The sequence below is a fragment of the Aplysia californica genome, unplaced genomic scaffold (genome assembly GCF_000002075.1).
Source record: "Aplysia californica isolate F4 #8 unplaced genomic scaffold, AplCal3.0 scaffold00146, whole genome shotgun sequence".
In the NCBI taxonomy this organism is placed as follows: Eukaryota; Metazoa; Mollusca; class Gastropoda; order Aplysiida; family Aplysiidae; genus Aplysia; species Aplysia californica.
The window spans coordinates 1,258,319-1,270,211 of NW_004797416.1; the positions used below are offsets into that span (position 1 = coordinate 1,258,319).

An 11,893-nucleotide genomic window follows, 5' to 3' on the forward strand; every position below is an offset into this window, starting at 1 on the left:
GGTGTTACAAAAGGTACGCTACTTCGCTGAGCAGTTCGAAATACAAAAGATGACCAAAATACTTGTAAATAATGTCAACTGATTAGCCTAAAACCTGTTAATTGGAAAGACAGTTTATCCAAGACACAAAGGAGGACCACTGGCAACAAAAACAGTTAGCTGACTGAGCCGAGTGGTAGTTGGTGGATATTTACCCTCAGTCCAACTTGAAAGAAGGTATAATTCAACCTCATGGTATATTCAATTAAACTTGGAGTTTAAAAAAGTCACCTTTTCCCCCCTTCAATGACCCCCCCCCTCCCCTCCCTCCAAAAAAACAAAACAACAACAACCAAAAACAAACTGGCTGGCCCCGACTGCATCAAAGGTAAAGGAATTTGATTAGTTTAAGTCAAGCGGCACTCTGACCCCCAGTATTGGGGGAACCCCCTGCCCTCTTCCCCACTGGTGTTGGAATTGCAATCATAAAGAACGCTCTCAGTTGACCGAAACTGGCCGGGAATTGATCAAAACGCGGACCCTCGGTGATGCTGAAACCTATGCGCCGGATCGTGGCCAGGTGTGTTCACTAAACGCCACAGTAAGTCCAGCTGATTGTTACACCAGGGAGCCCTTGCGCAACAGGGCGGCGACGTCTTGCTCCTGGTGTTGCACAATTTTTTAACAGACTAGCTGATTTTGGTTAAGGCTATAGCCACTGTGTGGTTGTTCTTCACTTTGAAAGTGTTTAAGAAAATACAAGTACATTGTAATCAAACTTCAAGCGTCCACCACTCCAGCCCTTCCTAAAAAAAGTGACAAATTGTGTTTGTTATGGGCATACACAGGTCAACATTGCGTCTATCAGAGAGCACTTGCGTCGAATGCCATCAATTAAAGTTCAAAATGTCATCAAGCAAAGCATAATTTACAGTTTTCTTGTTAATTCAGAATATTAAAGTTAAGTAAGAACAGCATTTCTCTAAGTTTTCACACGACCGCTATTTAGCGGGAAAGTGGCAGCTATGTTAAAACGTATACATTTCGTTCCTGCTTGATCGATAACCCATATCTTAATTAAGAATTTATAATTGTAGTTGTTTTTTAAAATTATTCAGTTGAGGTGAGATTCAGAAGGCAATAAATCCATCACATGCAAAGAACTGCCCAGAAAGAATAACCATTCAGAATAAGCTTAGAAATGATCTGCAGCAGATTCATGTGATTTGAAAAGGTCAGAGGACGAGGGACTGGAAATAAACATGCAAATGCAAGTGACCACCTGCCGTCCCAAGGTCACGACGTAGAGTAGAAATCGTCGGGAAGCTCGGAACAGAACACAAGTATCAATATAGCTGTCCTCGTAGGATTATGCGATTGTGCAGCCACGCGTTTTTTCACGTTTTTTCCCTTTTTTCACAAAACAATTAACGCCTCGCCATGTGACTGAAGGGACGTAATCACGTAATAAGTCTCATTTAAGTGAAAAGTTGATTATTGAGCATGTTCAATTTTTCAATCCATCAAAAGTTGTTCTCATGTCTGCTGATGTTTCATGTTTGACAGGTGTCCCTGGTTTTAGTAACGTACCAGCATCACAGGTGCAGATGTCCTTTTTTTTATTTTTTTAAAAATATTTTCCTTTCCTCTATAGATCTAGATCTACAGTAACAGCTGAAAGTTACAGAGATTATTTTTGGTTGGATTTTTTATTTATTTAAAAATTATTTTTTTTTACTGATGTGTTTGTTTCCTTTTCCAAATACACAACAAATTATTGATACTGATATGTACTGTTTTCAATTTTTCTGCACATAAAACATGAAAATCAGGAAACTTCGTGTTGAAAAAGTGCAAAACATGTCGCGAATGGTATTACGCTAACTTGTATAATTTTGCTTTTTTGTGCATAATTTGGCCTTCTAAATTTGCATAATTCTACGGGGATAGATATAGAATAACTTTCAAAATAGTATAGGAATACCTCTGAACACGACGATGATTAAATCGAGAATGAAACCCCCTGCGACGATGCTACTGACTGAAGTGTATTTAGGCCATTCCCACAGGGGGGACATTAACGTGTTCTTATGCACAGTAGAATTGTAAATGAGCTGATTCATCAATGCCATACTCATAACTGTGCCTGAACTGCAGCTTTTTCTTTCCTAATCGAGAATGAAGGGAAACAAATCCGAAAACTGTTGGTTCGAGCCTCTCTTTGAAAGTACACTACAGCGTTGCACAGTTCAAAACACAAAGGAAACTAAAAATGTTATACCTGCCGCCAACTGATTACGCGCCAATAGTTGGTCATGGACATTCCCAAGTTCCCGAGACGTACGCCCCCCCCCCCCCCCACTCTCTGGCCGATGCTCCCGGGGTGCAACTGTAGACTTCTTTGAGGAGTCCAAGTTTTCTCGTGGGCAGAAGCAGCCATTTTATTTCTGTCACAGCGTGCACTACCGCGCGCGATACATGCACTATCAAGCTTTTTGTCCTCTCTAAAGTTTATAATAAAAATAGAACTTTGCCCTAAGAAATAATTCCCAAGCTAATACATTATGTAAAGTTCAACAAATACGGGAAAATATCACGGAGAAGAAGAAAAAAACAAACACCCCCAAAAGAGTGATACAATTATAATTTAAAAAACAAAAACAGTTGCTGAAGACGGGCCTTTTTAATTCTTTAAAAGCATTTTTTTGGCCATTAATAATATATAGCAACAGCTTAAAAACCCAGAAAGAACGCCAGTTTTTAAGATGAATTAAACACAGAATAATTATGCGTCCGTCCAGACTGAAGGTAGAATTTGTAATGAGAGAGAAAGTAAGAAATGTATTGGCTCGAGCCTCTCTTTGGAGATACATGTACGCTATTTTGCTGAGCTGCTCGAAAAAGAAAGGATAACAAACAAACAAAACAAAACCAAAACAACAACAAACAAATAAAAAAAACTCCAAAAAAACAAAACAACCACACACACACACTTGTCTTGTCAACCGATTACACCAAAAACTGCTGTCAGAACTTCGAAGGGCCGCAACTCAGTTGTGCAATTCGTGTATTATCGGAAACACAATGGAGGACCACTGGCCACAAAAATTAAACAGCGCGCTGATGAAGCCGATCCATAGTTGTTGGATATTTGCCAGTTTAGCGCCTCGACATTTTCCCCCTCAACAAGGAAGGTGGCGTTATTCAACATCATGGTACATTCATTTAAATTGGGAATCCCCCCCCCCCCCTTTGAATGGAAAGCAAACAAAACTTTTTAAATTTCAATGTTTTTTAAACTGGCAGGCTCCGGCTGCATCAAAATTAAATGAATTCGATTGGGAGTGGTATTAAAAAATACCCCATAAGCCTAGGGGAAGCGGCACTCCAATCCCCAGGATTAGGGGAACCCCCTACCCCACCGCTGTTTTATTTACAATCACTAAGGACACTTTAAGCTGACAAATATTGGGCGGGAATTGAAAAAACGGACGCTGAACTACGTCCAAGCTTAGGAAGCTAAAATAACGAAATTATAATGATGAACATTTTATGAGGTCCTCGCCTACGGACTGGGCGGCGACCAGGTGTGTTCACAAAAGGCCACCGCCGGTCCAGCTGATTGTTACGTCAGAGAGCCGGTCACTGATGTAAGCGACCGCCATTTTGGTTATGATTATGGTGTTATTTTTTGAGCTATTGAGAAGAAAACGGCAAAGGTTTTGCTTGGGAACATAAAATTAAATGTAGCGTGTCCTTTAAGAACATCGCGTTAAAACTAAGCAAAACGCGCTGCTCGTACCCGTATTTATTTTGATATTTGGTATTGACAAGATAACTTCAAAGGCTTTACTTGATAATGTCTTGAACTTTAGCTGTTGGCACGAGGCACACGTGCTCTTATAGGCCTAGCAAAAACTAGTTTTCTTGTCAATTCCGAGTATTAAAGTTAACAAAAGCAGCATTTTGTTTAATTTACTCGTGAGATTCAAATCAAACACATTTACATTGTATATTACAATTGGATGATTTAAAAAAAATATGAGGAGATCACAGATTATTTAATGAAAATAATTGTTTTACAAAAATACAGTAAAGTTGAGGACAAAGACCATAAGATCAATCATGTGCAAAGTGCAACTCACAGAGAGAGAGAGAGAGAGAGAGAGAGAGAGAGAGAGAGAGAGAGAGAGAGAGTGAGAGAGTGAGAGAGTGAGAGAGAGAGAGAGAGATCAGGATCAAAATAACCCGCGGTGAATTTATATAATTTGAAGTTAGTGGATTTGTTTGTTTTGAATCATTGTATCGATTCATGATATTTTCAAAACATTTGCTTAAGGTACATGTGTTTACTAATTTAGAGGCGGAAACTCCTATCGTTGCATATTGGGAAAAAAAGGCCGTCGACGATACAATTCAGAAAGGAAACATCTAGCACGATGATGGGACCGATAAAGAAGTAAAAAACAACAACAACAAACAAATAAGAAAAACTAGAAATATACACATGTCGTATATATTAAGTGACCACTTACCGAATCAACGTCACGACCGTAGAAATTGTCAGAAATCTCAGAACCGAACACTAGTCTCAATAAAGAATAACTCTCTGAGTAGTATCGCAATACGTCTACACACGCTGATAATCAAATCCAGAATGAGAAAAAAAATTCGAAAACTACTGACTCGAGCCTCTCTTTGAAGGTACGCAACTTTGCTGCACACCTCGAAACACAAAGAAAATTAAAATTTTACTACCTGTCGTCAGCTGATTACGCGCCAATAGTTGGTCACGGACATTCCCACGCCCCCGAGGCGTACGCCTCCCCCCGCCCCTCACCCACTGACCGATGACCCCAAGAGGCGACGACACATGACCAACAGCTGATTGTTACGTCAGAGAACTAGTAGTAGACTTGCAACGTGGTGATGTTTTTGGTCGAAAAGTCGTAATTTCTGAGAGTGGTTGGCGGGTGTTCTGATGTGGTTTGGTATTCTTTTACTTCTACTATCAAACGTTTATTGTCCGTATCTCTCCTCACTTTAAAAAATGTTTATTACTCTCTTCCTGTGTCAATCTAATTAATCTTCGGCACTTATTTGAACCGATTGTGTGCATGATTGGGTTTTAGTAGTCATATTTGGACATTTTGTTGTAAGAAACCGTTTCTAAAAATTACTAGTACACATCGTTGTCTGACTACAGGTAACATCTACAATAGAAAGAGTCCTTCCTAAAGTTTGGCGGTACTATTGATGTCAGCCAAGTCTGGTGTTGTTTGTCACTGTTCGACATGTTTTGTTTTTCTTTCTTTCTTTATCTACAAAACACAAGCGTAGTGTGTCAATCAAAAGTTGAGACATTGCCAAACATGATATCTTAGCCCCTTAGTTTATGAACTTGATAGTCAGCTGATTATGGAGATCAATAGATGGTGGATATTTGCCCCTGAGTGAGGAAGAAAGCGTTATTCAACCTCGCGGTACATTCATTTCAAATAGGTATTGAAAAATAAATCCCTATTCCCCCTAGCCATGAAAGAACCCCCAACTACTCAGTCGGTCCTGACTACATCAAAACTTAATTAATTAGATCGGGAGTGTGCACTAGGTACATGATTATTATATTATTAGAAAACATAAGCTAAAATGTGAAGGGGCGCTCATCCCCAGGATTAGGGGAACCCCCGCCCCCACCCCACCCCCCAACCGATGTTTTATTTTCAATAACAAAGGACACTTTAAGCTAACAAATATAGGGCGGGAATCGATAAAACGGACCTTCGCTGATGTTGAAACCCCCTGAGCTACGTCCAAGCCAAGAAGGCTAAAATAACGAAAATATGATGGAAATTTTCTGAGGTCCTTGCTTACGCCCTGGGCGGCGACCAGGTGTGTTCACAAATGGCTACCGCCGGTCCAGCTGATTGTTACGTCAGAGAGCCGGTCACTGATGCAAGCGACCGCCATTTTGGTTATGATTATGGTGTTATTTTATGTGTTTATTGACAAGAAAACGGCAACGGTTTTACTTGGGAACATAAAAATAAATGTTGTGTGTCCTTTAAGAACATCGCGCTAAAACTAAGCAAAACGCGCTGCTCGTACCCGTATTTATTTTGATATTCGATATTGACAAGAGAACACCAAAGGTTTTACTTGGTAATGTCTTAAACTTTAGCTGATGGCATAGGACACACGTGCTCTTATAGACCTTAGCAAAAACTAGTTTCTTGCCAATTCCGAGTATTAAAGTTAACAAAAGCAGCATTTTGTTTAATTTACACGCGATGTTAATAACAAACACATTTACAGTGTATATTCCAATTTAATAATAAAAAAAGAGGAGATCAGAGATTATTTAAAGAAAATAATTGTTTTTAAAAAATACAGTAAAGTTGAGGACAAAGACCATTAGATCAATCATATGCAAAGTACAACTCATTGAGAGAGAGAGAGAGAGAGAGAGAGAGAGAGAGAGAGAGAGAGAGAGAGAGAGAGAGAGAGAGAGAGAGAGAGAGAGAGAGAGAGAGAGAGAGAGAGAGAGAGAGAGAGAGAGAAATCAGGATCAAAATAACCCGCCGTGAATTTATATAATTTGAATTTCGCCGTGAATTTATATAATTTGAATTTGGTGGATTCATGATATTTTAAAAACATTTGATTAAGGTACATGTATTTACTAATTTAGAGGCGGAAACATGTATTTACTAATTTAGAGGCGGAAACTCCTATCGTTGCATATTGAAGAAAAAAAGGCCGTCGATGATACAATTCAGAAAGGAAACATCTAGCACGATGATGTGGCCGGTAAAGAAGTAAAAAAACAACAACAAACAAATAATAAAAAATTAATAAAAAATTATATATATATATATATATATATATATATATCTATGTATATATATATGTATATATATCTCAGAACAGAACACACGTCTCAATAAAGAATAACTTTCAGAATAGTATCGTAATACGTCTACACACGCTGATATTCAAATGGAGAATGAGAAAAAAAAATTGGAACCCTCTGGCTCAAGCCTCTCTTTGAAGGTACGCAACTTTGCTACACATCTCGAAACACAAAGAAAACTAAAATTTTACTACCTGTCGTCATCTGATTACGCACCAAGGAGATTAAAAGTAGTTCTAAACTCCTTGTTACGCACCAATAGTTGGTCACGGACATTCCCACGCCCCCAAGGCGTACATCTCCCCCCGCCCCTCACCCACTGACCGATGACCCCAGGAGGCGACGACACATGACCAACAGCTGATTATTACGTCAGAGAGCTAGTAGTAGACTTGCAGCGTGGTGATGTTTTGGTTGAAATGCCATAATTTCTGTAGGTTGTTGGCGGGTGCTCTGATGTGGTTGGGTTTATCTTTCTTTAACTAAATGTGTATCGTCCTTATGTCTCCTTACTTTAAAAAAAAATGTTTATTACTCTCTTCCTGTGTCAATCTAATTAATCTTCGGCTCTTATTTGAACTCATTGTGTGCATGATTGGGTTTTAGTAGTCATATTTGGACATTATGTTGTTAGAAACCGTTTCTAAAAATTACTAGTACACATCGTTGTCTGACTACAGGTAACATCCACAATAGAGTCCTTCCTAAAGTTTGGCAGTACTTTTGATGTAAGCCAAATCTGGTGTTGCTTGTCACTGTTCGACATATTTTGTTTTTCTTTCTTTTTCTACAAAACACAAGCGTAGTATGTCAGTCAAAAGTTGAGACATTGCCAAAAATGATATCTAAGCCCCATAGTTTATGAACTTGATAGTCAGTTGATTATGGCGATCTATAGATGGTGAATATTTTCCCCTCAGTAAGATAGAAAGCGTTATTCAACCTCGTGGTACATTCATTTCAAATAGGAATTTAAAAATAGATCCCCCCCCCCCCCGTCATGAAAAAAACCTACTGCTTGGTCCGGACTGAATCAAAATTTAATTAATTCGATCGGGAGTATGCACTGGGTACATGTATTATTATTATTATTATTAAAAAACATAAGCCAACATGTGAAGCAGCGCTCCCATCCCCAGGATTAGGGGAACCCCCTGCCCCCAACGCTGTTTTATTTACAATCGCAAAGGACACTTTTAAAGCTAACAAATATTGGGGGGGGGGGATAAATAAAATGGACCTTCCTGATGTTGAATTGAAACCTCCTTAACTACGTCCAAGCAAGGAGATTAAACAATGGAAAATTTCTGAGGTCCTGGCCTACGCCCGGGGCGGTGACCAGGTGTTTTCACAAATGGCCACCGCCGGTCCAGCTGATTGTTACGTCAGAGATGCAAGCGACCGACTTTTGGTTATGATTGCGGTGTTATTTTATGTGTTTATTGATAAGAAAACTGCAAAAGTTTTGCTGTGGAACATAAAAATTAAATGTATTGTGTCCTTAAAGAACATCGAGTGAAAACTGAGCAGAACACGCTGCTTCTACCCTTTTTTATCATTATATTCGGTATTGACAAGAGAACTTCAAAGGTTTTGCTTAGTAATGTCTTGACAGATCTCAGGGCACAGGACACACGTGCTCTTGTAGACCTTAGCAAAAACTCGTTTTCTTGTCAATTCGGAGTATTTAAGTTAATAAAAGTAGCATTTCGACTAATTTACACCCGATGTTCACAACAAACACATTTATGTTCTAATTGAATAATTCAAAATTTAAAAAAATGAGGAGATCTCAGATTATTTTATGAAAATAATTGTTTCCTAAAAATACAGTCAATTGAGGACAGAGACCATTAGATCAATCATAAATGCTAAGAACAACTCAGAGAGAGAGATTGAGAGAGAAGGAGAGAGAGAGGGGCGGAGAGGGAGAGAGAGAGAGAGAGAGAGAGAGAGAGAGAGAGAGAGAGAGAGAGAGAGTGAGAAATCAGTATAACCCGCTGTGAATTTATGTAATTTGAAGTTGGTGGATTTGTTTGTTTGATTTTAAATCATTGTATCTTTTTATGATATTTTCAAAACATTTGATTAAGGCACATGTATTTACATATTCAGAGACGGAAACTCCTATAGTTGCATAGTGAAAAAAAGAGATACGATTCAGAAATGTAACATCTACCACGAAGATGCGGCCGATAAAATTATTTTAAAAAAAAGACTAAACAAAGAATAAAAACTGCAAAGAGATACAATTGTATACATTAAGTGACCACATACCGTCTCAACGTCACGATCGTAGAAATTGTCAGAAATCTCAACTCAGAACACACAGCTCAATAAAGAATAACTCTCAGAATAGTATCGTAATACATCTACCCACGCTGATAATAAAATCCAGAATGAGAAAAAGAAAATCGAAAACTACTGGGTCGAGCCTCTTTTTGAAGGTATGCAACTTTTGCTGCGCACCACAAAACACAAAGAAAACTAAAATTTTACTAGACTACCTGTCGTCAGCTGATTACAAGTCAATAGTTGGTCATGGACATTCCCACGCCTCCGAGTCGTACGTCTCCCCCCGCCCCTCACCCACTGACCGATGACCCCAGGAGGCGACGACACATGACCAACAGCCGATTGTTACGTCAGAGAGCTAGTAGTAGACTTGCAACGTGGTCATGTTTTGGTTGAAATGTCATAATTTCTGTAGGTTGTTGGCGGGTGTTCTGTCTGATGTGGTTGGTTTTCTCTTTCTTTTACTATCAAACGTTTATCATCCTTATCTCTCCTCACTTTAAAAAAATGTTTATTACTCTCTTGTATCACATTTATCGTATTTGAACTGATTATGACCATGATTGGGTTTTAGTAGTCATATTTGGACATTATGTTGTAAGAAACCGTTTTTTAAATTACTAGACTAGTAGTACACATCGTTGTCGGACTACAGGTAACATCCACAATAGAGTCTATTTAGAGTCGTTCCTAAAGTTTGGCAGTACAATTGATGTACACCAAGTCTGGTGTTGCTTGTCACTGTTCGACATGGGGTTTTTTTCTTTCAATCTTTACAAAACAAACTCGTAGTGTGTCAGTTAAAAGTTGAGACATTGCAAAACATGATATTTTACTCTTGGCCCCATAGTTTATAAACGTGATAGTCAGCTGATTATGGCGATCGATAGAAGGTAGATATTTGCCCCTGAGTGAGGAAGAAAGCGTTATTCAATCTCGCGGTACATTCATTTCAAATAGGTATTGAACGATAAATCCCCATTCCCCCTTGCCATGAAAGAACCCCCAACGACTCAGTTGGTCCGGACTACATCAAAACTTAATGAATTAGATCGGGAGTGTGCACTGGGTGCATGTATTATTATTATTAGAAAAAATAAGCTCACATGTGAAGCGGCGCTCCTCCCCAGGATTAGGGGAACCCCCTGCCCCTTCCCCCACAGGTGTTTTTATTTTCAATCACAAAGGACACTTAAAGCTAACATATATTGGGCGGGAATCGATAAAACGGGCCTTCGCTGATGTTGAAACCCCCTGACCTACGTCAAAGTCAAGGAGGGTAAATAATGGCAAATTTCTGTGGTCCTTGCCTACGCCCCAAGCGGTGACCAGGTGTGTTCACGTCTGCTCACGTTGACATTCAAATCGAGAATGAGAAATAAAAAAATCCGAAAACTGTTGGCTTGAGCCCTCTTTTTGAAAGGAAGCAACTTCGCTGCACACCTCGAAACACAAAGAAAATTAAAATTTTACTACCTGTCGTCAGCTGATTACGCGTCAATAGTTGGTCACGGACATTCTCACGCCCCCGAGGCGTACGTCTCCCCCTCCCCTCCCCTACTGACCTATGACCCTAGGAGGCAACGACACACGACCTACAGCTGATTGTTTACGTCAGGTAGCTATAGTAGAATTTTCAACGTGGTGATGTTTTGGTTAAAAGGTCATAATTTCTGTTTGTTTGTTTTGTTTGTTTAGTATAGGGTTTTACGGCGCTCGCAACTGCATAAGGTCATATGAGCGCGCGGGACACACCTAATACTTTTTCGTTGGTAGGAAATTTTGAATTTTGCCCGGGTGGCGGCCGGAGCCTACTCTTATCGATTTTAGACCACCAAGGGATCTTTAACGTGCGCAACTTGCACACGGGCCCTCCGAGATTTTTCGCCCTTGTCCGAGAAGGCTAGGTGTAGATCTTTCCTACCGGAAGATCAGGGGTGTGGCAGAAAGACAGCAGTTAGGAGGAGCCAGGGAGTAGCAGTAGAAAGGCTGCAGAAAGAGTCAGGAGCCCAGAGGAGGGGGCAAAGGGGGTGAGGGGGTGGGGGCAGAAAGTGGAAATGAAAGCAGACAACAGAACATTGTTAGAGATCAGGAAAGGATGTGAAAGGAGACAATTTTAGAGAAGAAAATTTTTTGGTCGCTACCCGGAATCGAACCCGGGACCTTTGAATGAGAGGCCAACACCTTAACCTCTAGGCCACGAGAGCCCCATTTTCTGTTTGTGTTTGGGGGGTGCTCTGGAGTAATTTGCTCTTCCTTTCCTTTCAAGCTTCTATCGTCCGTATCTCTCCTCACTTTATTCTATTGTTTGTTACTCCCACGTAACACATCTAATCTTCGGCACTTATATGACCTAATTGTGTTGCAAGTCGAGAAAAACTCTTACATAAACAAAACCCTAATTTTGTATCCAGTTACGTGCCTGATTGAGTTATAGTTTTAGTAGTCACATTTAGAAGTTAATGAAAGAACTGCCTCTGGATGTTTACCCAAGGACCTTACAACAAACTTTAATGGATGCTCCACACTCTCGACGAGGCACCGCGCGCACCGTATCCAACTGAACGGGCAAAATGGCCGTCAACCATGGTCAAACCAAAGATTCTCTAGAACAGAATCTTTGGTCAAACTGCTCGTAGCATTCTTTCCTTTATAAAGTTATAATATTATAGTGCACAAAACTGTGTGTGTGTGTGTGGGTGGGGG

The 11,893-nt window shown here is 39.8% G+C and overlaps 1 protein-coding gene across 2 annotated transcripts in view; it reads right to left on the bottom strand.

Annotated features, from left to right (window-relative positions):
• Window positions 1–9,251, bottom strand: part of LOC101855096 (flocculation protein FLO11-like) — a 13,756-nt gene extending 4,505 nt beyond the window's left edge. Inside the window, exon 1 of one of the 2 annotated variants that reach the window (XM_013081803.2) lies at window positions 9,170–9,251. The gene's annotated coding sequence lies outside the window, so the exon portion shown is untranslated. Of the gene's footprint in view, window positions 1–4,514; window positions 4,696–9,169 lie in introns of those variants that run through there. The other variant, XM_035969460.1, reaches the window with a different exon arrangement.
• Window positions 9,252–11,893: the final 2,642 nt, after the last annotated feature.